Genomic DNA, 27,654 nt, shown 5'->3' with positions numbered 1-27,654 from the left:
TGCCCCAATCTTTCTGCTGACTTCTAAACTCCCATCTCCAATGGCCTTTCAGACATCTTGAACTAGATGACTAGGAGACATCTTAAATTCAATATAAACAAAATGGAACTCATTATCTTTCCCACCAACCCCTCTCCTTTCCTACCTTCCCCATTATTTTAGAGGGCAACACCATCCTCCCATTTTCTTAGGCCCACAACCTAGGAGTCATCCTGGATTCCTCACTACCTCTCACCTCCTCGTATCCAAGCTGTTGCCAAGGCCTATCTATTTCACCTTTGCAACATTTCTCCCTCATCACCTCCTACCTGGACTATTTCGATAGCCTGCTGCAGAGTCTTCCCCACTCAAAACTCTGCTTTGCTTGTGAGGCTGAGAAACTGGGTGGATAGAAACACAGATTAACACATACATGTATAGTTCTGTCCTTTCTGTATGGATATACTGTCATTCTAAAATGTTATCAGTAATCCTGACAGTTAGATTTAAGGGAAAAGAATAAGTAGGCAGTGTGCTAAGTGCTTTTATAAATATTATCTTATTTCATCCCTACAGTTCTGAGAGATAGGTGCTATTATCCCCATCTTAAGGTGACTAGGTGGCTGAGTGGCTAGAATGCTGGGTCTGGAGTCTGGAAGACCTAAGTTCAAATGTGGCCTCAAGTAACTGGGTAACCCTGGGCAAATCACTTAACCCTGTTGGCCTCAGTTTCCTCATCTATAAAATGAGCTAGAGAAGGAAATGGCAAACTGTGGCAGTACCTTTGTCAAGGAAACCCCAAATGAGGTCCCAAAGAGTTAGAAATGATTGATATGACAGAACAACAATGCCCATTTAACAGGTGAGAAAACTAAGGCAAGCAAAGATTAAGAAACTTGCTCAGTCCATGGCTAGTAAGCCTATAAGACTGGATTTGAACTCAGATCTTCCTGACTCCAGGTGCACTGCTCTATTCACTATGTCCCTAGCTGCCTCCTTAAGAAATATGAATCTCTCTCTCTTCTCTCTCTCTCTCTCTCTCTCTCTCTCTCTCTCTCTCTCTCTCTCTCTCTCTCTCTCTCTCTCTCTCTCTCTCTCTCTTTCTCTCTCTCTCTCCTCCTTCCTCTTTCTCTCTGTAAATTAATATATATGTATTATGTATTTTCCTCGTGATCATAAACTGTACAAACTCATTGAACTCTAGAGGTCATCTATGATGAAATTGAATTATTATCAGGGTTTTTGAAGTGGTAGGAACACTGCCAATTGTATCCCTACATACACACAAGCCATTGCCTAAGAAAAGGGACCATCTGGTTAGATAAGTGTTTATAAAGGAATGTGGGCAGAATGCCCACAAACTATCATACCATCCGGGGCTTCCTAATTGGGTGAGAGTAAACAGGGAATTGTTAAACAGGCAAATGAGCTCCAGACAGTGCAGCAGTCTCAGAGTCTGAAATCAGCCTGAGTTGCTTCTAGGACCCATAAAGGAGCTAGATATTCCCAGCCTCAGCAGAATCATGGTTAATCTAGGTTAGGCAACGGTAACTCCTAAAATAGTTAGAAAGGATGGGGCTGGGTGATTTTCTCCATACTCCATTTTGGTGGCTACAGAAGAAGGTTGCTGTTTTTGTTGCTGGCAGATATTCAGCCAAAAGGAAGGCCCTCAGCTCAGGTACTTTACTTGGGCTTTTGTTTTGCCCTAACTTCATTTGCATGTCAGTCAAAAAGAGTGTAAGAGAGGTTTAGTCCCCATTTCCCCCCTTCCCTCTCCCAAGCTTCAGAGGGGTTTTTGTTTATTAGTTTGTCTATTTGATTTGGTTTATGTTTGGGGAAATGTTGCAGAAATAGCACTTGAGACTATAGACTCATAATCATGACTGTGATAGGAGTTACAAGGAATTTCTCAACTGAGTTGTTTGGAACCAGACAAAGGCAGTAAAAGAACAGACTTAATCATAGCCCAAGGTTACTCTAGTGGCTTTTCTGGGCTACTTTGGTTGAGTATAGTTGATAACTATTTGGTGCAATGAATAGAGTACAGGACCTGGAATCAGGAAGGCCTGAGTTCAAATCCAACCTCCAACACTTACTAGCTGTGTGACCCTGGGCAAGTCACTTAATCCTGTTTGCCTCAGTTTCCTCATCTATAAAATGAGTTGGAGAAGGAAATGGCAAATCACTCTATTGTCTCTGCCAAGAAAACCCCAAATGGGGTCATGAAGAGTCAGATATGACTGAAAATGACTGAACGACAACAACAAACACTGACCTTCATCAGGTACAGGTTATTCGACACCATTACTCCTAAGTAGAAGACCCTGGAGAGATGAAGTCTAACGTGATAGCAGAGATGGATTTGTCCACCACAAGACAAACAAGTCACAGACAATAACGAGGGAAAGTCGTGATGTGATGCCCAGGAGAAGCTGAAGCCAAATACCCAGCAGAAAGCAGCAGGCTGGCATCACCAGGGACCTTCAGCAATCCAGGGCATTAACATATAAGCTGCCTAATTGTGTTTGCTCTTTCTTCACATATTGGCCCTAGCTACATGGATGCAAGTGCCCCCTCGCTTATGTCCCCTGGAGACACACATGTTGTCCCCTATGTGTTAAGGACTATTCCCCTACTGAAAGCAGAATGAACTGTGGGAGTACTTCATGTGTGTTTGTGTGGGGAGGATCTTTTCTTGTTATTTTATTTGCTTTGTTGTTTGATTAAATGTCTTTTATTTTGGACGAATAGGTCCTCTAACTGGCTAGTAAAAGCCAACATAGCTTGCTAGCTACAGCTTTGAGAGGATACTGTAATGCTAAGTGTCACAAACCTGAAGGAGATTTTCTGAGGGGCTCATGTATGAGGGGGTGCCCCAGGTGCTACACATTGATGTCTTTCATTTTTCTATCATAGTAACTTCTCAATATACTCCTCTTCGTCCCTGATGAGGCTTCTCTTGTAACAGTAATAAAAACTGTTAACAAAAACCAAACTGGTAAGAAAAAACCTGACATCAACCATGTCTGACAATATACACAACACTCCTCATTTCTAGGCACCAACTTCTCTAATGAAAAGAAGGAGGTTCATTTCCTCATCTCTTGTCCAGGTCCAAGACTTTTCTATCTGATACAATTCCGTTTGTGCGTGAAGAATACACCTAGAAGTAAGCTCACAAGTGGTAGTATGTGTGCTCAAGTGAAAAAAAAAAGTGTCTATATACACACATACACTACTTCTCCAACTCCCACTTATGTCGGTAAGATATGTCCCCAGACGGTGACTGACTACTTCTCATGAGCCCCCACCAGTATACATCTCACTGATTATCAGTCAGACTTAATTAGCTTTTAGAAAGGGATTTACTAAAACAGACATAGCAAAGACAATTGTTTGAAAATAATTCCCACAGAAGTATAAGGCACATTAGAACCTTGCACATACAAGGTTTTGGGGGTAAAGTGGGCTCAAACTCTAGCTCATAGTCCTTTTGTCTCTTTGTAGAATCCCCATGAAATTCCCCAAAGGTGCAGCAATCTGATGGGCCAGTGCCCTTGGAGATTCCCGAAGCTTCCTTTCCTCAGTGTGTCTAATTTATTCTCAATGTGTCTGACAACTTCCAGTGCAGACACTGCAATCATCCACTGCTTCCTGGGAGATGCTGTCACTAGTTCCAGGGCACACTGCTACTGATGCCAATAGGACCTTCAAGTCTTCCAACCTTTCAAAGTTCATAGGGTTGTAACCTAATCAAATTTGTCTCTGGATACTTAATTGCCTTTTTTCAGGAGACTTTTTGTTTGCTCTTCATAAATCTGTCTCTACTCCTGGTTAAATGAGTTGTCTGCTCCTAGTCTGGTCTCTCTGTTAATATATATGCTCAATGGAAAATGGTACATGAAAATGAGAAGGCACTATCTTCTGTTTCCAATAGCAATTCCCTCTCAGGGTCCTGGAATCCTCACCTCCTACATTTGGAGTCCTTTCCCACAGTACTACCTAGCCCTGAGATAGCTTGCTGTTTATATATGTAGCTCAGCAGGTGTTATGATCTTCAACTAATCCAAAGATATTTGCTATATAGCATTATCTGTCTTTTACATTGACTCAAAACCCTTATGACTCTTTCAAATTGATTGTCAGCTTACTCATATCTAATTTACTTTTGATTGATTTGAGATATCTGGGCTTTAGGTAATTAATTGTGGTGGAGGTAAACCCCACCCTTACATATGCATCCACATTTTTTTGTATATAGAGATATTTAACTGAATGATTTTTCATATGCAAGGAAACAAGGTTTTCACAGCTCCTCCCAGAAACTGAGTTTATTTGGAGATGCCAAAGGTGAATCCTCTGCCTGTCCTCCCTAAGAACCAGCCTGTGATATCCTGAGTACAATTCTTACTTTTTCCTAGGTATTCAGCAATACATGTTAAGCAAGTTTCCTGAAATTGGTTTGAATCTTCTAATCTTAGGAGCATGGAACCCTGTCCCCTCCCCCTTCCCCACCTCCACTACCCCATGAGAGCACATGCTCTCCAGTCAGACAAAGAAAGAAACAAAATGGAGCAAGACAGACTCGGGGAGCCAAAGTTTCATTAGGTACATCTGAATATAACTGCATATGCATAAGTCCATACTTGTCCATGTATGTCTCTGTCCTGAATATGTATTATAACTATGCATATCTGGGATCTCGTGTGTATATCCGGGTTTGAGGGAGAGGGGAGCAGAGCAGAGCAACAATGCCCTTTCCCCTCCACACCAGAACGCTTTAATTCCTCTCAAAGTTTCCAGAGCACAGGACATATGCTGGCCTAGCCTGGCCGTGCCAATGGCATTACTGTGGAGGACATCAGAAGGATGTTGGACCCAATCCCAAACACATCCTGAACCTCTCAGCAAAGATCAACTGAAACTCAAGGCCGTGGGAATGGAGAGCGTTTTCCATGGACACTCTGAGTTTGTGGAGTTAATCAAGCATTTTTAATGGTCTCTTTGGGGAAACTGGTCTCTGTATTTTTAAAACTTGCTATTGTGTTCTGTTGTTTAAGTTAAAGTTTAAATGGTCATAAATTAAACAAAAAATAAAAAGTATGGTCCCTTTAAGTAAACTCTCTAAAGCAAGAAAAGGAAAAATGAGGACTGGGATGAAATCTCCCTAGAGTCAGGGAAGGAAACCATGCAGGAGGCGTCTGAGAGTCCCCACAAGCCTGATATGAAGCAGACACAAAGCAGGTCCAAGCTAGGTCCTTTCCAATAGGGCCAGAGCATTCTACGTGCTATCGTGCTGCCCAAGAAAGCTTAGGTTTGGGGTTTCTGTTGGTTGATTGGTTGGGGTTTTTGTTTTGTTTTTTGGTTGTTTTTTTAAGCACAACTCCAGAATAAAGGAATGCTTTCTTTTTCCAAACTAGAAGAGAAGGTTAAATTCAGCAAAGAAGAGTCTAGAAGAGATGAACCATGAGTAATATAATCAGAGCGCCTGAAGCTCAATATAGTCCTACAACAGTTTGGCTCTGTAACTTAAGCAAGTGACTGAACCTCCCTGTGCTCGGTTTCCTCTTCTATAAAATGAAGGGGTTGGACTAAAGGGCTTCTGAAGTCCTTTCTAGCTCTATATAAATGATCCTAAATCTACAAGACTATCCTTTCCAGCTCTAAAACCCATATAGACACACCATTGGGACTTCTACTTCATAACAGAGCGTTATCGCCATCTGGTGGCCATTACTTCTATTGCAGGTAAGAAGCCCCTGGAGAGCTCCTGCAGACCCACCCACATGTGGGTGCTATCTATATATGTGGGTGATATATATATATATATATATATATATATATATATATATATATATATACTGGTGCCATCTAAATTCAGAAGAATATACCACTCAAAGGTTGGACTTGGTTTTTCCATCCCATGTAATAGAGTTTCAACAGCAACTGCATCATGGGACATCCCAAAGACCCACAAAAACAAATAAAACACCACAGCTACACATATATTGATATTTCAATGGATCTGGGACCCAAGTCTTACAAGAGCAGCCCCTCTTATACTCCCATAAACATTCCAAAGAGTATCTCCTAAATACACTGAAACCTTTCTAGGTCTTTTAACACTTCGCTAGCTCAAAGTGTCCATCTGTTGTCCATAGTATTCCCTACAGGATTGGCCCATTTCTGGATGGACTCTGTGTAGGAGCCCATTACATAGATAAACACCTTTGGTGAGTATATATCTCTCAGTTTTATGACTCTCGTGATATTGATAGAGGATTATGGAACAAAGTTATCTTTGTGGCTACATCTATTATGGAATCTTGAACAATCTCAACCTGTGTATAGCAGGCAGTATCCTAGAGGAGAGCCTCTAAGGTTGTACTTTGCTCTACCATATCAAGTGCTTTTATTCTGCAACTACCAAGCAGTAAACACTACAGGATTTTTCAGTCTTTACAACTTTCAGTAAATGTGTGGTAGAAGTTGTTATTATCTGCTATAGAGAATCATTTGCAAAATGGTATAGTTCCCTTCTCAAATTTTAATCAAGTATTTCTTTAATATGTTCATAGATCATCCCTATAAAGATTTTATAATGGTGGAAAAAAATAGATCAGAAGGTCTGTTGAAATCCAGGCCACCCCCTTTTTTTACAGAGGGGAGTGATACTATCCATGATTTTTTTTCTTCCATTCTTTTGCTATTTTTACCTCTTTGAGATATCTTGAGAACGAATCCCTGAGAAATAATGGGGAAAAAAACTGAATAAAACTTATAGAATTCAAATTAAATTTTAAAGTGGTAATTATCAAAACTATTTGATACTGGTTAAAAAATAGGAAAGTAGCTAAGTGGAATTGATTAGATAAACAAGTATTTGAAACAATCTAATTTAATTACCCAGTGTTCAACATCCAGCAATATAAATTACTTGAGAACTCCCTATGTGACAAGCACTTCTGGGGAAATTGGGAAGCAATTTGGCAGAAATTAGGTTTAGACTCACATCTTACACCATTTGCAACAATAAACTCAAAATGGACATAGGGCCTGAATATAAAAGGTTATAACATAAAATAATCAGAGAACAACTTCAGATACTTTTCATTACTATGGCTAGCAGGAGAATTTTTAAACAAATGAGAGATAAAGGAGATCACAAAATATAAAACAAATCATCTTGATTTAATAAAATTGGAAAGGGGGGGAGGAGTTGTTGCTGTTGTTGGGTTTTGTTTTGTTTTTTTACCAAACTCAAGGGAAGTGTATATTATGTTGTGCATCCTATGTCATGGAGACATCAGTCTAAAACAATCCAGGAACAATTACTCCCTGATGTTTTGTTTATATTGTTCCTTTCCTAGTCTAAAGACTCTCCTATTATTGAAAATTGCCTTCTTGATTCTAATGTCTAGACATGAAGTTACTTTCACCTCCAATTTAGCTCATCCTCAGGGTGCTTCAGGGAATGAAGGAGACATGTTCTGGCTGGGTTTTCCCCACCTTCTTCCCAAATTCTTGGCCTCCTCACTGTCATACCCAGACTAGGCTAGCTCTTTAATATGACCTTGGGCAGTGTGAACATAGTGGGATATTTTTGTTGGAATCAATTTAATTCTACTAGTAGGCATTAAACATCTGCTTTATACTCAGTCATGAGTAGATGCAAGAAAAGGAAAAGATTAGATTCTTATCCTCAAGAAACCAAGAGTTGGATTGAGGAAGAAAAGAATTATGAGGAAGAAATCATTTCAGGAAAAGAGCCTAAAGGTTTGCAAAGAACTTTATACTTATATTTGACCCTCAACACAACCCTGGACAGAAGGTACTAGAACTGCTGTTGTTTTACAAATGAGACATTTTGAAGCTCCAGAGTTTCCAGGGTCATGGAATTAGTAATGTAACTAAGGCAGTATTCAAACTCAAATCCTTTTGACTGTTCTATGCTAGAAGTTCTGGTCCACTCCTCTCCCTCCATTTCCCTTAGGCAGATTTCAGATTAAGGGTGTTTGGTGCTATAGGAATAAAACAAAAAGAACTTCGCTCCCTCCGACTGGACGACTGGAAGAGAGAAGATGCAGAGAGGGCACAATAAGTGAATTATAGTATTGGAAGAATTGTTAGAAGAAGACCTATACTAGCTCTGCTTGGCCCTAGAACCAAGAGCAAAGAAGAACATTTAGTCTTGGTCTCAGGGAAAAACTTCCTAATAATTAGACCTATCTATAAGTAGAATGGGCCATGTCAGGAAGTAGTGGGTTCCTCCATACTGGAAGTCTTGAAGGAGAAACTGGAAGATCCCTCTCGGGTGTGTTATATTAGATACTGTCTTTCAGTCATGAATTGGACTAGATTTCAGCTAATATCCTTTCCAACTCTAAAATTCTGTGATGCTGTGACTCTAATTCTCATTTCCAGCTATGTAAGAGCACTATGGGACAGGAGACATCAAACAGTAATGAGGAAGTTTCTTAAAAGTTATGAACAGTCTCATCACTCCAGGTCTGGAATTCACATACCAGAGGTACCCTGCCTCTCCCTTTGATGGGATGGCTTCTTCCAGAACCTCCATTTAAAGAGGCTACCCAGGCCAGCCAAGTCTTATTTCTCTCTAGGCTTCACTCCAGATTTCCTCTTTCTATGTATTGTCTTTCTGCATCTGAATGTAATCTCTGGAGGCAGAGTCAAGATGATGGAGTAACAGGAATCAGTATAGTGATCTTCCCTTTGACCTTGTCCCCCTCCCAAAAAGCTCCTTTAGACAGATCTAGAAAATGCATCAGACCAAATCCTGATGGGAAAATCCAAGAAAGAGTTCTATTGAGTCATAGGGAAACAGAGAATGAAGTCTGTATATACTAAGGCTAGGTCTGGCTAGGAGAGCTGGTACAGAGCATCTCAAAGTAGAGAGAGGCACCCGGCTAAGAGAAGGTCTCAGACCCATATCAGGGCACCACAACAGCAAAGGGGGCAGCTGGCAACATTGCTCCCCTTTACCCAGTTCTGAGTCACAGATCTAGGTCAGACTGGAGTGGGGGCTGTACCCAGCAGTGTCAGGTGTCAGTTCCTGGATAAGAAATGACCCTAGGCCCTCAGATGAACAACTTTAGAAGAAACCAGAAGTTATGTGACTTTCATCCCAGGAGAAGACTGAAGTCTGAGTTCTAGTTTCTATCCCAGGCTGAAACATGCAGAGAATAATCAAGGCAGGAATCCCAGTCCAAAGAAGAGACTGCAGTTCAATCACTTTGAACCAGCAGAACTTCCTGCTGATTGACAGTGGCTAAGTCCAGAAGTGGTCTACGTTTCCTTCAACACAAACCTAGGTCAGGAACTTGCAGTTCATGCCAGAGAGGCAGTCATCAGACTTTGCTGTAAATGAGATCACTTTGGGAACAATGAAGCCTCACAATTCCCAAACCTGAGTTGTCCCTTAGAACCTTAAATAACACAATACTCAATGCCCCAAGCAAGCAGCAACAAAATTGGTCCAGATTTTCCCTGCAGAAGTGCATAGAGCCTCCTTCTAAGATGAAGTTCAAAGTCAGAAAGTAGGCTGGAAGAATAAGCAAGCAAAAAAAATCCCTCAAGAAAGTTTTATGGTGGTAGGGATGATGAAGATACAAACACAGAAGAGAATGATTCCAAAACATTTACAAACAAAGCTTCAAAGAAGAACATAGCTTGGGTATAGACTGGAAGCAATGAAACAATAGCTTTTTTAAGAGTTTAAAATGCTTTTATCAATGAAATGAAAGATAGAGAGAAAAAATTAGAAATGAGAGCTTTGGAAGAAAGAACTGAAAAGTGAATTGGAAGTGAAAGTTTGATATAAAAAGTAGAAAATTATGCCCAAGCAACAAACTACTTGAAAATTAGAATGGACTAAAATGAAGCTCAATGAGTCCTTGAAACAATTTTTAAAAAGAAAAACAACTAAAACAAAGCCAAAAGATTGAACAAAAAAAGAAAAGAAAATATAAGGTAGCAGAAACAACTTAGAAAATAGATCAAGGAGAAAAAATTTAATAATCACTAACTACCTGAACATCATGACCAAGAAAAGAGTCCAGACATCTTATTTCAAAAAATCTTGAAAGAAAACTGCCCAGCTCTCTTAAAAGCAGAGGAAAGAATGAGAATAGAAAGAAGCCTCCAAATGAAAATTCCCAGGGACATCATGGCAAAAATCAGGAGCTTTCAGATTAAGAAAAAATATCACAAGCAGTCAGAAAGGAATAATTCAAGTACTGAGGAGCTACAGTCAGGATCACACATCATTTAGCAGTCACCATTAAAAAGGAGCAGAGAGTTTGGAATATGATATTCTGGAAGGTAATAATAGACTTACAGCCAATAATTATTTGCCCAGTAAAACTGAGAATAATCCTAAAGGGAAAAAAATAGATTGGTAATGAAATAGAAAACTTCCAAGCATTCCTGATGAAAAGATCAGAGCTGTGTAGAAATATTGAAGCTTAAACACAAGAATTAAGAGAAGTTTAAAAATGTAAATAGGAATAAACAATCATAAGAGACTAGAAAGGATAAAAGAGGGTGCTTTCCCTTCCCTCTAAGTCTCCTTTTTCTGTTTCCCTTTCCCCTTTCCCTTCTATTTCTCTATTGAGTGAAATGCATTTCTTTACCCAGTTGTGTGTCTGTATATGTATTGTTTCCTTCTTTGACCAGTTCAGAGGAGAGTACTTACTTTCAAATTATGGCAAGATGATACAGGTCCCCTCTGAACCCTATCTTTAGGGGTCATAGAGGGAGTATAATTAGACATGACCTGGAAGTGGTTCTGTTATGTCTTGACCAATGATGAAACATACCACTCTACTCCTGATAAGGAGGTGAAAGACCCAGAATGCAGAATGAATCATAGTTTTTGGACATTGCCAATGTGGAAATTGGTTTTTCATGACTATACATGTCTATAACAGATGTTTTTCTTTCACTCTCATTGTTCAGGGGTTGAAGGGGTTAGGTGGGAGAGAGAGAAAAGATAGATTTTTGCTGATTAAAAATGTATGCATACATACATATGTACATACATTTATATTTAATTTTTTAAAAAGAATGTAAGTTCCTTAGGGGCAGAAACTTTCTTCTTGCATTTGTATTCCCAGAGCTTACCACAGCACTTGGCAGATAATTAGTGTTTAATAAACATATATAGTCTGAATACTTGATTGACTGACTGACTGCTATAAGAGAAAAAAACAATAAATGGAGAGGTGGGAGACTTTGCTTATAACCTCAGCTTTGTTATTAGCTTATTATGTCACCTTGAGTAAGTCATTTTCCCTCCATGGGTCTCAGTTTACAAATTTGCGAAAGGAAAGGGTTGGATTAGATAATGTTTAAAATCTCCTTCTACTAGCTGCTCCTAATTGGACTTATGGCCTGAGATATGCAGACTTAGGGAGTTTCTGTTGTTGGAAATCATTTATGTGTGTTCTTTTTGTCTACTATTTGGCCATTAGACAAAAGCTATCTTATGTAAATTTGTATTGGGTAAGAGATTGAAATAGAACAATGGATAAGGGACAGGAAACCCAGGTGTGTGTAGGAGGGACAGAGGGAATCAAAGAGAGAAAGGAGAGGTTGGTGATAACAGTAAAAAGGTGAGAAAATGGGGAAACAGTGAATCAATCCTGACAGACACTGGAGCGAACTGGCTCTGGGATATAATCCAGAGTAGATACCTAGGGACAAATTCTAGCTGTAGATGCCAGAGAGGATTTAGTAACAAGCACAGGTGTTGGGGACTATGGGGAGACCAATTTTGACCTGAACCCAAGGGTTATTCTAGGAGAACTGGATAAAAAGAACCTTATATTCTCCTCAAGGACAAACAGATGAGAGAGAAACAAAGTCAGAGACAGGGATAGACACTGACAGAGAAAAAGACAGAGACAGAAGCAGAAAGGTTGAGGGAACTGAAGATGAATGGATGGGAAGAAAAGAAGTTAAGACTTTTGTGTTCATCTGAACTTAGCAGCACTCTACGTATGTAATAGCAATAATAATAGCAATTATGTAGCATTTTAAGGTTTGCAAAGCATTTACATGTGTTGTCTCTTTTGATCCTCACAACCCTGGGAGGTAAGTGGTATTATTACTCTCATTTTACATTTGAGGGAGCTAAAATTGAAAGATATTAGGTGTTTTATTCAGGGTTATACAGCAGGCAAGTATCTGGACCAGATTTGAATCTGGATCTTTCTGACTTCCATTGCACTATGTAGCTTATGCCCTGAGCTTCCTTTAACAATAATAAGTGGGTTTCTTATGCTCAAAACCAAGTATTAACCTATTTTTGGATCTTGGACCCCTTTGTCAGTCTGATGGAGCTAGTGGACTCCTTCTCTGAATAATACCTATAAATGCATAATCAAAAACCTATAGGATTCCAAAGGAAACCAATTCTATTGAAATGAAGTTACCAATGTATTTTTAAAAATAACTTCCCAGTTAAGAACCCTTGTTTTAGATCAATTGACTTGAATCAATACATAGCTAATGATTGACTATGGACAATAGGCATTGTCCAAAAAGCAGGGGAGTAGCTGCCTCCTTCACCCTGCCCTGCCTTAATTCCTTGGTGGTTGAAGGTCAAAGTGACCAGTACTGAATACAGAGGACCTTCTTTTTGGGTGGTGCCCCTGACATTTCCTAAGATCGCTATCCCTGCATGCACCCGGCTGCCACGCTGACTCTGGGGCACATTACCCATCGGAAGCTGGCATGGGCATTCCATTTTTAGCAGACACAAGCAGCAGAACTAGGAGCAAACAGCTCTATGTGTCTCCAGCTGCGAGCTCCAGTACTCTCCCCTTTGGGGCTCCTCCTCTGGTGTTTACTGAACCCCGGCCTGTTTAATGGACTAAGGGCCCTGATAAGAACCCACAGACTGTTTGCTGAGTTAAGAACTCTGGACTCTCCACACCAGCTGACATGCACCTGCAGGACAGAGCTATTTTCAGCCCTCCTCCTCCTATCTCCAAGCCATTTCCTGTCCTTCTGCCTGTCCCCCTCCTTCAGAACATGGAGCCTTGGTAATTGTGTCTCTCATACCATATACCCCTCTCCCAAAGTGCCATCTTTTCTTTCTAGAAAGCCTTCCAAACCTGCAAACCAGAGAGGAATTTCAAAACTCAGCAGCCCAGGGAAAGAGGCTCCAGACCCAGCTCAGTCATTGCTTTCGGCATCAAAGGGACAATCTACCCCGAAAACAGAGGCTTTTGAAGCGTCCTCTCCCCAAGTGTAGCTAAATTAAAAAGGGAGAGCTGCTCACAGGCATAGATATACACATAGACACTTCCCACGTGCACACAGAGTCCCAGCTAAAATCCCACCTTCTATAAAAGGCCTCTGCCAACCCCTCTCAATTCTGGTGCCTGTCTTCTATTGATTTTCTCTGATTTATCTTGTCTATAGAGTGTTTACATTTAGCCGTTTACATGTTGTCTCCTTCATTAGAGACAACATGTCTTTTGCTTTTCTTTGTACTGAACAGTGTATATAGAAGGCACTTAAGCAATGTTTACAGATGTCTGCCCACCTAAAATACATAGGATTACATAGGGAATCAATTACATTAAAATAAAGTCATCAAAACATTTTAAAGTTCAGATACCCCAAGTTAAGAACTGCTGCTTAGACCAACATTGTAGTTATGAGCGATTTATGTGTACATACCCACTAGAAGGAATCTGGCATCTGTCCTTTCCCTGTGGAGTATGCCTTCAAGTGGGGGAGAGATGTAGGACAACAGCCAACAATGTGGCACGTTTCCACAGGGAAATGGTGGGATTTGAGCATAAAGGAAGAAGCATCCATTGCCTATGCCCTGTATAACCACATAGGCATGTGCATGATGGGGGAAGTGAATCAAAAAGGGAATGGTCCCATGTTCTCAGAGACCTGCATATCACTGTCTCATGAGCTCTATCTACCATTAAATGTCCCAGGACCTGGAATAGGATGCAATAAGGGATATTACAAAAAGGAGGGACCTCAGAAATCTAGTCCATCCCTGTTCTTTCACAGAGAAGAAACCTTCCTTGTGAAAAGGGAAATGATTTGTTCGAGGTCACAAACCTAGCTCCTCTTTTTGAGAACACCAAAGTGTGCAGTGTTTTGAAACTCTTAAAGTACTATGTGACTAAAATGACCATACCCTTTGACTCATAGATCCCACTGCATAGGCCCCAAGGAAGTCAAAGACAAAAATAAAGGTCCCATACAGACCGAAATATTCATAGGAGCACTTTTTTTATGGAGGAAAGAAATTGAAACAAATGTAATGGAACATTACTGTTCAGTAAGAAATTATGACTACGAAAAATTCAGAAAAGTGTAGGGAGACTTTGATGGACTGATGCAGAGTTAAGTAGATATATCAGGGAAATATTATATACAATGGCTAAAAAAAATGGAAATGGAAAGAACAAAAAATGTTAGTTTTGTGTCATTATAATGACCAAGTTTGGCACTAGAAAAGAAGTGAAAAAATCACCACCTCTTTTTATTTGCAGAAATTGGCTATGGATGAGCAATATTGCATACATTGCTACTCTCCATTATCATGTTAGTTGTTTTTGTTAAACTGCTTTATTTTTTTTTTATCAGAGATGCCTCATTGGGTAGGGAGGGAGAGGGAAAACATGTGAAACTGGGGATAATATAAAAATAAATGATAACAATAAAATTAAAGCAACATAGGAATATGTAAGTTTAATTAGTATAAGAATTCACGCTTATTCAGTATTTGAGGAGGTCTGTTCACTTTTCAAAAGAGCATTTCACTTTATGGAAGCATTAACTTTAAAAACCATTCTTTCTAACTGTGAAATTCCTTCAGAAGGACAAGAGAGGAAGAGATAAGAGTGAAAGAAAAGAGACAAATAGACCCCCAAAGTCCTGCAGAGAAAATCTTTTCAGTGTTATGTTACTAATAGTCCCAGAATCATAGAATCTCAGAATTGGGAAAGGATCTCAGAGGTTATTCAATTCAGTTTTTACAAGAAAGAAAGAGAGAAAGAGAGAAGGAAAGAGAAAGAAAGAAAGAAAGAAAGAAAGAAAGAAAGAAAGAAAGAAAGAAAGAAAGAAAGAAAGAAAGAAAGAAAGAAAGAAAGGAAGGAAGGAAGGAAGGAAGGAAGGAAGGAAGGAAGGAAGGAAGGAAGGAAGGAAGGAAGAAAAGAAGGAAGGAAAGAAGGAAGGAAGGAAAGGAAACCAAAAAAAGGAAGATCTCCTCTTATTATAACAGACCCAGCAAATGGCCATCTGGCTTCTCTTTGAAGACTTCTAGTGAAATCTACCAGAGGTAGCCCATTCTGCTCTGAGGAAGGTGAGCTGAAGTCTTCCAAAATGTCTATTGTAAGAGTGGAGGAGAGAATAAGCAACAACAAAATCTAGCCAAAGGTACAAGGAGATGGCTGCAATTGCTACTGGGAAAAGGAGAGAATGGGGAAGAATGGTTGACTTGAGACTCCAGCAGCCAAGCACAGAACTCTCTCAAACCCTCTCATATCTGCAACCTTGTTTCCAAGATTACCCCCACCCCCAAACCATCAGTGCTTAGAAACCAATAGGGAAGTACATCCATCACCAAGGAACCAGGGTCTACCTAGGCACCTTATGATATGGCCCGATACCCCTCCCTTGTACCCTACATCTGGTCTTGGGATTTGTCCTCTAGAGGCCATGCCTGGCTTTCCCTGACATCAGCAGAGATGGAGATCTGCTAGTCAAATTTCATAATTGATAGATAGGATTGAAACAGAAGCATCATGTTTTATTAAGCACAGCTTACTCCTTCCGTTTGAACCTATGTTATCCTTATCTGTTCAATGATCACAGTCTTTAAAACCAAGCCCTGAAATAAACCAAACTTAGAATTACACCTTTGAATTATTGTGTCCCAGTCTTTAAATCAAGATTTTCAAAAATAATAAAGCAAATTCAATCACATTGATGTCACTAACAATAGCCAATAATATATATGTATAAATATACATGTATGTATGCATGTGTGTATATATGTGTATATATATATAAAACACTTCATTTGATGCTCACAATAGCCTTGTGAGATAGATTCTATTATAATCCCATTTTACAGATGAGAAAACTAAACAATGAGGAAGCATTAAAATAACTTGCCCAGGATCTCACAGTTGGGAGTGTCAGAGGCAGGATTCAAACTTGGGTCTTCCTGGCTCTAAGTATTTTGTCCACTATGTCACCTTGATATCTAAAATAATAATATTGTATAATATTATAATGTAATGTATAGATCATAATATAATTTGTAATAGCACAATATGATCTTATAATATAAATTATACTATTCTAAATTAGAGCAAAAAGATTTTGTACTATTATAAAACAAAAATAAAAATTATTTTTAAAATAGTATTTATTTTAACATCATCTTATCCTTTTTAATTTCTGGTTATTGTGTATGTTTTATAATATACATACTATATTAGTACAGTAATCTATGTCTAATTCTCCTTCTTCATAGCAGCCCTCCAGATACATGGAGACAGCTATCATGTCCTCTCTGAGCCTTCTCTCTCAGCTAAATATCCCTAGTTCTTTCAGCCAATGCTCATATACCTCCCACTTCTCTGTAAGCTCTCAAGCTAAACACCACAGGAAACCTTTCATAACCTCCTAGTTTTTAGAACACTTTCCTTTACCAGATTAAATTGTATTTGTTTATGTGTTTGAATATTGTATTTATTTGTGAAATATATGAGCTCTTTGGGATCAGGGACTAATTTTCATTTTACCTTTGTATCACTAATAATAAGAATAATGGCAACAATAAAAATAATAATAATAGTATGACAATTTCTAGCATTTATATAGTACCTTGAAGTTTACAAGGTACTTTATATGTTAACTCATTCCATCCAGCAGGCACTTAATGAATGCCTATTAATGAAAGATTGAATGAGTGAACCTCTGGTGGAACAGGACATTCAAGGGTTTGATCTCAGGTGATCCTGAGATAAGTAAATACCCCTAGTCCTAGATGACCATTAGCTGAAGAGAAAATGGAACTGGGCTTGGCCACAAGCCATACATACCATTGCCTTGGGCTCCTCAGACCTGAACTCAGCTCTGGTTTAAGGAATGTCCTTGCCATCCCAGTACCTCTAACCCAACAATTTCCATTTCCTAGGACCTCTCCTGGTCTCTCCTTTACTATATAATCTGTAAAAGCTCCTGGGGTTGGTCGGGCTGGTTGATTGATTGGTTTTGTTTCCTTTTGTTTTTTTAATTTTATTTTTTTAGCATTGGGCTAGAAATTTCTCTGACTCTCCAACAAGTTGAGCCATCTCAATACAATGCAAGTCAACAAACATTTAATCCTTACCCACTTTGTGCAGAGCACTGTACCTAGCTAGCTAGCACTGTGGATAGTAAGATAAATTGGATACCACCCTACAGTGGCTAACGTGTTGACTGAGAAATCTCACTGCTAGATAACATACCCCAAGGAGGCCTTTGACAAAAAGAAAGGCTCCATTTATACCAAATAGTTTAGTAGCACTTTTTGTGCTAGCAAAGAACTGGAAACAAAGTAGACACCCATTGAACAGGGAATAGCTAAACAGATGGTGGTACATGAATGGAATGGAATACTACTGTGCCATAAGAAAGGATGAGGTGAATAGAGAAACATGAAAAGATTTACACAAGCTAATGCAGAGTGAAGTAAACAGAGCCAAGAAAATAAATGCAACTACAAAAAGAAAAACAACCTCAACCAGCACAAAATTATTGAAAAATAAATGTAAAATTACCAAAAACAAATTTGGCCCCAAAGAAAAGATAGAAGATACATCCCCTTTGCCTTGGCAGAGGTCTGGGAGTGGGGGATGGGAAAGAGGTAGCTCAGGAGTACAGAACATTCCATATAGTGTCAGATTTTTTTTTTTTTGACGTATTGATTTATCTTACTGAATTTTTTTTCTCTTCTTTCTCTTTTTCTTTTTTAAAAAAGTTCCTTTCTATAAAGTATGACTCTCTGTGTTGGAAAGAAAAGGGATGTAGGCTACATAAAAATCTAGGCTACATAAAAACAAAAGATATCAATAAAGATCTAATTTTAGAAAGATACTGTCTGTCCTAATGGAATTCAAAACCTAGAGCAGCAAGTAAAGGTAAGAGCTCTGGATTTGGAGTCAGACGCCTCTGGTTAGAGTCCAGCTCTGCTTCTAAATACCTGCATTTCTTCTTGTTCAGTCATTTCAGTCACCTCTGACTCTACATGACCCCCTTGGGGTTTTCTTGGCAAAGATACTGGAGTGGTTTGACATTTCCTTCTCCAGTTCATTTTATAGATGAGGAAACTAGACTAAGAGGGGATAATTGACTTGTCCAGGGTCCCACAGCTAGTAAATGTCTGAGGCCAGATTTGAGCTCAGATCTTCCTAACTCCAGGCCTAGCACTCTATCCCCTACACCACCTAGCTGCCCCATTACCTGTAATACCTAGGGTAATTCATTTAACCTCTTAGGGGCTCAATTTACTTCTCTGAAAAAGGAGGAGGTTAGACTAGATGAAATCTGAGGTGCCTTCCAGATATAAATCTATGAGACTTGTAGTAGGAATACAATATCTTCAAATGGATTTATCATCGTACTGATATAGATGTTTTTACCAACCACTAAGGCCACAATCTTTCCAGGCCTGCCCATTTGCACAGTTCTGGTTTCTACCCTCCCATAAGTTCACCACAATGAGGCCACCCATCATCCTGGGGGCCTTCCTCACTTTCTTACAAAAAGTCCTACAGTGGAACATAACAGGCTACCCATCGATTGTGTCTTCCTCTCACTACAAGAACCCATCTTTTTTCTCAATTAAACACTTCTTTGGTGACATTCTTCACTCCTGTTCTTCCTCGCAGTTCCTTTATTGTTGGGCTGCCATCTTTCTAAGCCCATCATGCATATTTCTCTGTTGCCATTTTAGTGATCCTCATCTTTCATGCTTTGGGAGCCCATCATGCTCGACTAACAGACCTATAATAATAGTAGTCTATCTCTATTTAAAAAATGGATTCTCATTTCAGGGGAAATTTGGGGGTAATAAAAAGGAGCTTTGCAATTTCCCAAAGGCAATCCACCCTGCTCTCCTCCTGTTAAATTCTTAAACCAACTCAGGTTAAGTGACTTGACCACACACTCAGTTTATGTCAACTTGAAAGCAAGCTATACTACCTACTACACTACTTAAGGATATACATACAAAATAAAGAATGGTTAGGAATTAAAAAGAGAAAGAGGGAAAGGGAGAGGGGTTTTTTTGGCCCGGCAAAATTTTTTAAATTTATTTATTTTTAGTTTTCAACATTCGCTTTTGCAAGATTTTAAGCTTTAAATTTTCCCCCTCCCTCTCCACCCCCCCCTTCCCAAAACAGCCTACAATCTGATATAGGCTCTGCATGTACAATCATATTAAACACATTTCTATATTAGTCATGTGGTAAAGAAGAATCGGAACCGAAGGGAAAAACCACAAGAAAGAATAAAAAAAAAAGAGAGGGCAAACAGTATGCTTCAATTGACATCAGACTCCATAGTTCTTTCTTTGGATGAGGATAGCATTTTCCATCATGAGTCTTTTGGAATTGTCTCAGATCGTCTTAGATCATTGCATTGCTGAGAAGAGCTAAGTCTATCGAAGTTGGTCATCACACAATGTTGCTGTTGCTGTGTACAATGTTCTGCTGGTTCTGCTCCCTTCACTCAGCTTCAAAGAAGCAAGACTTTAAAAGTCCTGTAGGCATGAAAGCCCAGGGAGTGTTCAGAAACAGGAGTGCAGTCCATTTTGGCAGGAACATACAACACATGGAAGGGTGGAGTAAGAGATATACTGGGGATGGTAGGATGGTGCCAGATTGTGTAAGGTCTTAAATGTCAGAAGAGTAGCTTGAATTTTATTCAGTAGGCAATGGTGGGCCAATGAAAATTTTTTAAATAGGGAATAATATGACCAGATCTATCCGTAGGAATGGTTAATCTGGCAAGGATATGAGAAGAGCTGATTGAATCAGGAAGAAGAGAGCTGAGACAAGAAAACCTTTTGCAACAGTTCAAGAGGGTGAGCTGAGACCAGAGCTAGAGAGAAGCAGGGACAGATCCATGAGATGCTGTCAAGACGGAATCCAAGGGACTTGTTAACTGATTGGATGGGATAGGTGAGAGATGGGAAGCTAAAAGATAAGGGAATTCATAGAGTGCTATAAGCAGAAAAAGGAGAAGTAGGTTTACAGAGAAAGAATGAGCTCCATTTTGGACATGTGGAGTTTGTAGGACATATAGGTGGAGATGTTGCATCATCAATTAGAGGTATGGGGATTGGGTAGGAGAGAGGTCAGGAGCTGAGATATAGATTTAGGAGTTATCCCTATAGGGACAAGATTTGAAGCTTAGACAGTGAATGATATTAACAAAAGTAGAGGGAAGACTGCCAAGGAGAGACCCTTTCAAACATCCATACAATAATAGCTAGCATTCTACAATTTACAACATTATCTAATTTGATCCTCCCAACAAGCTTGTGAGGTAGATATTATTATTATTATCCCCATTTTACAGATGAAGACACTGACACTAAGAAAGGTTAAGTGATTTGCCTGGGGTCATGCAGCTAATAAGTAGTTGAAGCAGAATTTGAACTTGGATCCTCCTGGTTCCAAGTCTATCCCTCTAATCTACTTTCAATAAGGAGTCAGGAAGAAGGGAAGGAGCTATTGAAGGGGAGAGAAGGAATGTTTGGAGATATAGGAAGAGAACCAGAAGACTGGTGTTTCTAAGGCCAGGAGGAGGAGAGTGTATCTAGTAGGACCAGTGGAATAAACAATATGAAAAGCTTCTCAGAAGTCAAGGTGGGTAACTGAAAAAGGACCATTAGTTCTGGTGATTAGGAGCTCAATGGTAACCTTGGAGAGAAGCTTTAGTAGATTAATGAGAACAGAAGGGAGGATAAAACTGGTAGGGAGGAAATGGCAGTATTGAGTATAAACAACTTTTTCTGGAAATTAAATATCAAATAGGACCCCAGTTGAAAATGATAGAAATGTCAGGGAAAACCATAAGAGAATTATTAACAAAATACTAGGCCAGGTCAGAGAAGACAAAGATCATCTCTACTTGGGAAGAATCGAGGGGGGTCTTCCAAGAGGAGGTAGCATTTGAGCTAAATCTTGAAGGATGGATAGGATTTCAATAGACAGAGAAAGGGAGGGAAGATAAGGAGAATATTCCAGAAAGGAAGGTGTGAGCAAAGGTATGGTGGTGGGAAAGCATAAGACATGTATGGGGGGATAATGACAAGTCCAGTTGGCTAGAATAAAGAGTTTGTGGAGGCAAGTAGCATGAGGTAAAGATGGAAAAGCAGAGTAGGGCCAGATTATGGAGAATCTTGAAGGTCCTTAGGCTAAGGATTCTGACTTTATTGTTTTTATAGTACTTTAGGAAAGCCTGTCTCCAAATACAACTCTTTATCTACTATACCATGTAAGAAAGATTCCACAACCACCCCATACACACAGGGATTCACTCTGCCCCAATATCACCACCAAGCAGAAAGCACACATGCAGAAAACATACATGACCATAGAGTACATAAAATGAAGGAATGAGCATAAAGAATTCCCATGAGGAACATGTAAAACCAGAGAACACACAAAAGTAGGTACATATATCAGGTACACATATGTCTAAGGCACATGTATAGCCAGGGTACGTGTACAAGAACACATGCGGCCAGGAAAACTCAAAACTCTGACCATACTGAGTCATAAGTGTCCTCTGGTGATTTCATAATGTTCTTCTCTTCTCTCTCCTGGGCATCACTTCACCTCTGTTGGGTATGTTATCATTGCTCTCTAGCTAGCACCACCACTGACCTAATTTCACTGATCTGTTCCCCACTAACAACAACAACAATCTACTAAAATGTAGTAGCTAGTAAGCCTCTCTATGGTAAGAAAGGAGTAGTGCTTGATGGAGGTCTATGAGCTGCCACAACTGGCCAGGTATCAACAAAAATAAGTAGAGATCTCCAGGCTAAAATTAATTCTATCATTTTGGCCACTTTTCTCCTTATGCCTTCTTGAAGTCCTTGGCCCCAGTCAGCAACCTGAATTGGGGTTAAAACAGATTTTTTAGTCTGCATCCCTCAAACCCATTTCAGGGACATTAGGAGAGCTATGTGGGGGCTGGGTGTTGATCAGAGTCCCCTCAGCTTCCAAAATATTCCCCAACAAAACTAGAAACCAAAGTAAGTAAAAATAGGGCTAAGCCTTAACCTTTATTCTATATTCCTGCCCCTATTAAGAATTACAGCAAGCAACAAAATGGTTGTTTAGAATTTTGGCAGGCACAAAAGTGTTCATCTTTCTACATATGTAAGAGCACTGAATTTAGATCTAGGGAGAGGCTTAAAGTTTAGCTATTCTAATACCATTTTATTGCACATCAGAACAAAAAAGCGCAGAGCAATAAAATGATTTGAAGTCAAGATAAGATTTGAACCCAGATTCTCAAGCTGCAAATCCAAACATTGTTATTGTTGTTTTCTAATACACTCTGATGAAAAACAGCTTAGGATGTGTGAGGAAGGAAGAATGTAGTGTAATAAAAATGCAACTGTATTTGAAATCCAAGAGATCTGGGTTTTGAATTCATGTTCCGCCATGAACTTCATTTCTAGTCTTGTGTAAATTGGGTAACCTCTCTGGACCATTTCCTAAATTATAAAATTAGAATAATGCTACAGTACTATCTAATCCACGGGGTCCTTATGAGATGTTTGTAAAAATGCTTTGTAACCACAAAACACTATTCACAGGCAACTGTATTAATGATAGTAACTATCAAGAGTCTCAAACAAAGAGCCTTAAGGAAGAGACCATTAGGTCCATCCCTCTGTCTTCTGTCAGTATTGCATCACTGAATTAACTGTACATGCCATCCCAGAGGGAAGACCAGGTCTGACAACTCCTAGGATATGGATTGGGGATGTTAGTCACTTATTTACAAGACTACGCAAAAGTCTTCCAGCAAATGCCCTCAACTAACTTTGCTTGGAATATCTAGAGACTCACCTCCTGTTAAAAGGCAGGTTTTCTAATGGAACCGATCTTAACCATGGCAATGAGATGTGCTAGAGTTCTGCTAAACTGTACCATAACCTACTTCTCAGGCTTGAGACTACATGTCCTGCCTTCCTAGTTTCCCCCAAGCCATACTCCGTGCATGGAATATGCTTTCTCCTCATCTCTCAGAATTTTGTTCTCCCTATTTCCTCCACAAAGCCAACTGGCTGTTGATGCTTTCTCCTTCTTCAGACTTCTTTATACTATTCTTACTTGTATAACTAGGCCCAAGACTAGAATGATCAGCATGTGTCTGTGCATGTAGAATAAGACACAACTCCTAATTAGTGGAGAGAATACTAAAGCTGTGGATATGCATGAGGATCAGAGATGCTGCCAGAGCAACTTGGGGGAAGGACACATGTGGTTCCAGGGACTCTTGGAAAGGCTAACATAAAGAGAGAGGAAAAGACTTTAAAATTTCAACATAGAGAGAGAGGAAAAGGCTTAAAAACTTCAGGCACGTTGGAGAAATCAGCTCAGCATGTCTCTGATGTCCAATTTGCTTCCCTACAGATTTTGTAGATTCCCTTGAGTGAGATTTGGCCCTCTTTATTGAGGTGAAATCTTGCCACATCTCATTAAACAGCTCATATATTTTCTCGATGGTATATTCTAATATATATGGGGGGGGCTAGGTGGTGCAGTGAATAGAGCACGGCCCTGGAATCAGGAGGATCTGAGTTCAAATCTGGCCTCAGACACTTAACACAAAACTAGCCATGTGACCTTGGGCAAGTCACTTAACTGCAATTGCCCTACCTTCCCCCCTCCAAAAAAAAAAACAGCAAAAAATGTATATGTGTATATATATGTACATACATGCATACATATATACATATACACATATGTATGTGTATAAATTAGACTCATATTCCTAAACCAGGAATAATTGGGGGTTGAGGGGAGGTTGGAAGTACAGAGAGATAGAATTCTAGTCCAATATCCTTCTTGGTGATAAACAAGGGAAGGAACAAGTTCCTAGTCATGACCTTTCCAGTTTCCCTCAAAGTGAAAACTATAGTGTGCCTTGGAGAGGGGTGGACTGGGTTCCAGGTTATATCAGTTTGTGTTGCCCACAAGCTACATTTAGATAACCCATGTAGATGTATATGTCTTATTTCACTTGTATATATGTTGTATCCTTCTAGTAGAAAATAAACTCCCTGAGCGCAAGGGCCTTTTTTTGTTTTTGTCTCTTCGTCCTTAATGCCTTGCATATAGTAGGCAACTTAATATTTACTGGATTGAATTGAGTTGGCATAAAAACACTGGATGCTGGAAAGAGTCATATATAAAATACATATTTTTCTGTTTTGGTGATGTTCATCTCACGTCAGTTCTTTTATCCTAGTTGAATGGGAATGCAGAGATAGAAAACATAAAACTATGTTTTAAATAATTCCCAGTTTGGTGATTCTTGGTTAACAATAGCATCTTCTTGTGTGCAGACCTACCACCCAAGGTCAAGAGAGATTGGAGTCATGGCCAAGTTTAATATTGAGTAGTCTCAGAAGGACTGCATGTGGTTTCTTGCTTAGTTATGAAAGATGGGTTTAAGAGGAATCAACAAGACTAGAGAACCCAGGGCAGAGTACCAGACAATACAACCTCTGCAAACTGTCCAAACTACAGCCCGCCGAAAGGAAAGAAAAAAATTGCTGACTAGAAAAAACTACTTGGTGCAGTGGATAGAGAGCCAGACCTTGAGTCAGAAAGACTCATTTTTCTGAGTTCAAATCCAGCCTCAGACACTTGGCAGCTGTGTGACCCTGGGCAAGTCACTGTACCCTGTTTGTTTCAATTTCCTCATGTGTAAAATGAGCTGGAAAAGGAAAGGGTGAACCACTCCAGGATCTCTGCTAAGAAAGCCCCAAATGGGATCATGAAGAATTAGATATGACTGAAATGACTGAAGAAGAACAACAAAGAGAAAGAAAACCACGGGCTTATCACCTCATAGGTGATGAGGAGTATAAGGGAGAGAAGCAACAGAATTTTTTGTATTAAGAGTTCTCACCCGGGGCGGCTAGGTGGCGCAGTGAATAGAGCACCTGTCCTGGAGTCAGGAGGACCTGAGTTCAAATGTGACCTCAGACACTTGACACAATTACTAGTCGTGTGACTTTGGGCAAGTCACTTAACTCCAATTGCCCTCCAAAAAGCAAAAAATTAAAAAAAAAAAAAGAATACTCAGCCTCTATGCTGTGGAATAGAATTACCTTCTTTGGAGAGTTTTGAAAACAAGGAGACTGATCCTGACCTAGAGGCAGGGGAATGGGCTACATCAGCTGTGTCAAACCCAAACAGAAACAGGGCCACTATACTGTACATAAGGATCTCTACTAGCACACATTGACTTGGAAAATCACATGTTAACATTATCTACATTTTGTTATATTATTGCTTGGCTAAATATTTCCCATTTACGGTTTAATTCAGTTCAGGATCTGAAGCTTTGGTGGTAATTCTGAGCTTCGGTGGAGTGTTTGACACTTCTGGATTAGATAACCCCTTGAGCTCCCTCCTAGCCCCAAAATTCTGGAAAAGGATAGGCTTAAAAGGTAGTGGCACTCAATAGGTCTTTACTAAATACTTCCTATAGTACCCAGTCCCAAATTAGGTTCTATCAAGACTGGAAGAGGTGGTTGCTGCCCTCAGAGAGTTTACAGTCTAGCTGGGAAACAGATATGAAAAAATGAGAAAATGATACAGGATGATAAAGACATATTGGATTCCATTGACTTTTAAGCCTACCCCTTGACTCAAGGCCAAGGAAGGAGCTGGCCTTTGAACTAGGCCCAGAAATATGGAGGGGGGATAAATATGAAACAGTTAAGTAATAATGTAAAACAGTATTAAGATGTGGGGGATCAGAATGGACCTTTGGTTTGATGAAGGGATATACCAACAAGGCCCTAAATATCCAAAAATACCGTCCCCCCACACCCAGACACCTAAAATTCCACTTGTTGAGTAGAATGTCATTTCTTTTAAGCACTGCCCTTTCCAGACTCCTTTTTAAATAAGCAAATCTGCTAGGAAGAGGGGACCAAATCACCCTCACCCCTCAATATAAATAAGTCAATTGACCTCTTTTTCCTGAAGGTACCCAGGGCAAAGAAGCATTACTGAAGGAACAAAGAAAGTCACTGAAAGGACAAAGGACTCAGAAGTGGGGAAAAGGTAAGAAAATGGATGAGCAGCTTTGCTGACTTCATCAGGCTGGCTGTGCAGGGCCAGCTTTCAGGGAGGACCATGTGTCTGCCTTGACTCTCACTCCCGTTCTGGTCTTGATATTACTGCTCTTCAGCCCTGTAGACCGAAACTTTCAAAAGCTAAAGGAAAAAGCAATAAAGGACAAAGGAAAATTCTGGGAGACCCAACCTCTTGGCACCAGAGTTGGTATCATCTCTTCCAAGAAAAATTCTCCTGCTTAAATTCAAGCAGTGACTTCTCTTCTGCAAATACTAACAGCAGTCATATGTGGGTCCTAAGAGGGCATTTTCTGGACCTTATCCCCAACGGATAACAATGTGGGTAAATTTTCTCCTGGCTCTACATGTTAATTTTCTCTTACTACAGTACATGTTGGTTTCTAGAGTCCTTATTGTAGGACATATTAATTCTTTTACAATGCATACACTCAAGGACCTCACAGTCTAATGGAGACAACATATAAAGGAAGTTTCAGCTAATTTTGCTAAAGTCTATTATACTGTTTCTTAATTTCCCCCTGACCTTTTGATAGTAAATAGTAGGCACACATAAGAACTTTTACTCCTTTCCCTCCCACCCCCATCCCTACTTTCCATGGCTCCTTCGGATAAGAGGATATGATTACATTTTTCAGAACTCTGTGAACTAAGAGTACATCATGGAAGGATAGACAAAGAAGAAGAAGAAGATGATGATGATGAAGAAAAAGAAGGAAGAGGAGGAGGAGGAGAAGGAGAAGAAGGAAAAGAAAAAGGAGAAGAAGAAGAAGGAGAAGGATGAGGGGGAGGGGGAGAAAGAGGGAGAGGGGGAGTGTGGGGAAGAGGGAGGGGAGAGGGAGAAGGAGAGGAGGAGGAGACACGAAGAAAAAGAAGCAGCTAACATTTCTATAGAGCTTTAAATAATACAAAGAAATATATATTATATATACATATGTAATGTCATTTGATTTGATTCTTACAATAATCAATCAATAAACATTTGTTAAGCACCTACTATGTTCCAGGCACAGTGCTAAGTGCTAGGGATACAAAAAGGGACAAAGGACAATCCCTGCCCTCAAGGAGCTCTCTATCCAATGGGAAAGACAGCAAAAAAAAAAAAAAAGTACAAACAAGCCATATACAAGATAAATTTAAAAAATAATTGACAGAGGAAAGGCACTAGAACTGAGCCAAACAGTAGATGCTACAATTTTATAGATGAAGAAAGTGAGACTGAGAAAGATTAAATGACTTGTGTAGAGTGACACAGTAAGCAT

General features: G+C 39.6%; 1 long non-coding RNA gene across 1 annotated transcript; it reads left to right on the top strand.

The window, feature by feature from the left end:
- The first annotated feature begins 1,399 nt into the window (after positions 1-1,399).
- LOC138148772 (uncharacterized) lies at positions 1,400-27,386 on the top strand. Its single transcript, XR_011165153.1, has 3 exons — positions 1,400-5,727; positions 26,286-26,363; positions 27,031-27,386. It is a non-coding gene; the product is annotated as an uncharacterized lncRNA (long non-coding RNA).
- The last annotated feature ends 268 nt before the right edge of the window (positions 27,387-27,654 follow it).

The sequence above is a fragment of the Petaurus breviceps genome, unplaced genomic scaffold (assembly GCF_028583685.1).
Source record: "Petaurus breviceps papuanus isolate PSGF00001 unplaced genomic scaffold, PetGlider_PUasm1.0 90842, whole genome shotgun sequence".
Taxonomy (NCBI): Eukaryota; Metazoa; Chordata; class Mammalia; order Diprotodontia; family Petauridae; genus Petaurus; species Petaurus breviceps.
Note: the sequence above shows the minus strand (reverse complement) of the source record. Positions and strands in the feature narration are given on the sequence as shown.